The sequence below is a fragment of the Dipodomys spectabilis genome, unplaced genomic scaffold (genome assembly GCF_019054845.1).
Source record: "Dipodomys spectabilis isolate Male_0828 unplaced genomic scaffold, ASM1905484v1 ptg000116l, whole genome shotgun sequence".
Lineage (NCBI taxonomy): Eukaryota > Metazoa > Chordata > Mammalia > Rodentia > Heteromyidae > Dipodomys > Dipodomys spectabilis.
In genome coordinates this window covers 477,467-480,904 of record NW_024870793.1, presented here as the reverse complement: position 1 = coordinate 480,904, position 3,438 = coordinate 477,467, and the positions used below count along the sequence as shown (strand labels likewise).

The 3,438-nt window shown below is 37.8% G+C and overlaps 1 pseudogene; it reads right to left on the bottom strand.

Annotated features, from left to right (window-relative positions):
* Positions 1–3,119: 3,119 nt before the first annotated feature.
* Positions 3,120–3,219, bottom strand: LOC122115125 (annotated as a pseudogene).
* Between the last annotated feature and the right edge of the window lie 219 nt (positions 3,220–3,438).

The window sequence follows — 3,438 nt, the reverse complement described above, 5'->3', positions numbered from 1 at the left end:
CTGCTTTACCCAAGATTTTGAGATCCCCCTCCCAGATTAGTTTACTGGGCGGGTGATCTGATTTGAGAATCACAAAAGAGGGGGATGCAGTGATGAGGCTAGGTTCTGGGTAGAGTTGAGGCCTTTCAACAAACAGTAGCTTTTCCCTGGGGCTATTTTGTGAAAAAAACTCACAGCACCCAGCCTGGAGCCATTCTCAGGGTTTCTGTTTTTCAATTGATTGTGGTGGCTGCTAGAGGGAGGGGCAGCCTCTGGCTCTGGTTACCCGGTGAGGAGAGCCACTCCAATGGCTGGCGCCTGAGCTGGGTGACTTTTCCCTGGATGGAACTGAGTCTGTGAGGTCACTTCGCCGTTAAGTTCTTGTGACCTGCTAAATGACTAGTTTTATTCCAAGGCCTGAGCTGGAGCTAGCCACTCCTCCGAGCTTTGTCGGTATCCAAGATGGAGATCACCGGTGCTGGGGTGGGGTAGGGGTGGCCTTCCCTCCTCTGCTCCCTGAGAAGGAGTGAGGAAGTGGGGCTTCTACTCACGCCGAGTCTTGTATCCCGGGTCGTCTCTGGTCTGCAAAGTGCAGGATGAAGTTGTCTGCTCCTTGTCGGTTCTTGCTGGTGTTGAGTAGAGTCCGCTCGTCCGCTGCGTCTGGCTCCTTCGTCCCGGTTTGTGTCTCAGGTGTGCCCACGCATTGGTGGTCGCCGCCGCGACCCTGCCGCCGCAGCGGCAGCTGCTGGCAGGCGCTCAGATGTGTCTGCTTGGCTTCCCCTCTCTTGACTAACTCTCTGTCCTGTGATGGCACACTTGGTGTGATTCTCTGGTTGGGACTGTTCACTGGAACTCTGAAACTGTTTTCTATGCAAGAGCTTGTTCAGATTCCAGCTTCTCCTCCGCCATCTTCCCGGAACTCCTATAAAATTGAATTTTTAATCCAACAAAATGAATACCAGAAAACTATCACTTAAGTTATGAGGAAAATTCAAAGGGAAGGATTAAAAAGAGTTATGGAGTAAGAGAGTGAAGGCATAATATTCAATATAGATAGTATGAATGTAGAAAAAATTAAACTGGGGTGAGATTTGGAAGGGTTTGGGGAAGTTATGTAAAGATCCATTGTAAATAAAAACTGATTTGTGGAATGGAAATTCCCTTGTACAATTATTTAAGATAATAAAAATATAATTAAAAACAATGGAGGCACTTTTTCTTAAACTGTGTTCTCTTAAACCATGAGTCAATATAATAGTTTCCTCCTCAGAAATGTTCTTTGCAGGTATTTTCCTCACAGTAACAGAAAAGTGATCAATGCAATGTATATCAGTACATAACTTTGCACATCATAAAGAGACACACTATAAATTCTATTTCCATGTCTTTTAAAAATAAAATTGTTTGCTCTATAAATTGATTAGAGGCATGGATATTGTGGCTAGTTAGTGCATTACACATGTCTTTCTCTTCCTCTCTCTCTTTCAAGGTTCTCATAGATAATATGATTGCTCCATAATTATCCTAATTTATTTTGCTTTTATATTTTTGGTTGCATCATTTCACTTTCTGATCTGCCATTTCTCAAATCATTTACATAGAAGGTATTATTTCCTATTTTCTCATTCCTAGAATAAGCTGCACATGAAGACACCACTGGTCCTCATTTTCAGTCTGTACCTTTTAATACGGAGGAAAATCTTTCCTCTGCTTTCTATCAATTCTCTACCCTCCAGTTAGAATATTTAGAATAGTAAAAATGGAAAAAGAGAAAACAAATCATGGTGAAAAAAAAGATGCAGAAAATTCACCAGTTTTTTCTGACTAGTTCAACCAATGTGAACTATTGGGGAAATACATGGACACCTCATTCCAACTGGTACTCAAAGTCTCTGGTTAGGCAATTCTGATGAAGACAAGGAACAAGATGAAAAAGTGAGGAATGGTATCATTTGCAAAAAAAAAAAAAAAATGGAGAAGGATCCAAGCAAATTTCTTCTTTGGGCTGCCTAAATTAATCGGCTTGCTACAGTGTGGAGAAATCTTTCCAAAAAGGCCACTCGTGTGAATACTAGGGATGAAGATGAGTATACCGCTCTTCATCAGGAAGTCTACAGTTGACACTGAGACATTGTCCATGAGTTGGTGGCTCGAGGCAGATATTCATGCAATAACTGTGATTGGCTGGACAAACCTGCACAGTGCTTATACGTGGAATAATACCTGTGTGGCTTCTTTATTACTTCATCATGATGCAGATACCAGTGTCTAAACTAAAGGCCTCTTGACCCTCTTGCATCTTGCTGCTGGGGATAGAAACAGCAAAGATACATTTGATCTCCTTCTGTTGAACCATTATATTAAACCAGGTCTGAAGAACAACTTGGAAGAAACTGCATTTGATACTGCCAAATGATAAGTATGTATGACTACCTCTTTGAAGTTGTGACAGGTTGTACAAATTGTTCTCCTACGTCTTAATGATTTGGTTAAGTTACTTAAATTTCAAAAATGCCAGTCCATCCTTTTTCTCTGTACAAAATATTTTCACAATACAAAGCAATAGCAATATCTTACTTTAAAAATTCATGGATTCCATGGTATTTTTCCAAATGAATTGCCTGACTTTGATTTCAAAATATATTCAAGAGTTGTTTGTGTACATCTATAATGATTTCTGTAGAGCTTGTGATTTTTTAAATCAGAAATAATTTTAACGTATCTGTTGAAATGAGTAGTACAGAAACTAAAGATATTTCTGGTGCTTGTCTGAAGAAAGTATATTTTAACATATTTTAACATTCTTTCCTAGATATAATACTTTGAATACTACATTGTTATATATTATATAAATTCATTAATAAATGTGTCCTTACAGATTGCATTCCATATAAAAACAGTTTAAGATTCTTTTTTCTCCTAGGTCCTTATAGTATTTTATTTCTTTGGGATAAAATTAAAATGTTATCTAATTTCAAAGTTTTGTAAAGTTATGCTATGTAAAGACCTTTCTAAGGTGAAGATGTAATACACGGATGCCAAACTAACTTTTAATTATATGAATCGCATGTGTTGTTACACTTGTATTTTTGTAATCAACTTTTTAATAACTGTTTTTCATTTCTTGCATCTGAAGAATGAAAAATATGGAATACTTCGCATATTTTCAGATCATCCCTGTCCAAGTGGCATGTTAATCTCTATATTGTTGTAATTTATGTATACGTGCTGCCGAAGCATGTAGTATCCTGTGAATTTAAGTAGTTAATGATGCAATCTTTATATATCCTTTGTTGCCTATTTGTAACAAGGAAACCTTATTGTTACTAACAATGCTATTGATCTTATTTCTCTGAAATTCTGTGTATAGTGGAAAAATATATTGTTCGGTAGATTGCTCACACTTGCAATTATTTTGCCAATGACTATTTTAAGTCTTTTTCATTTTAAATTTCATCA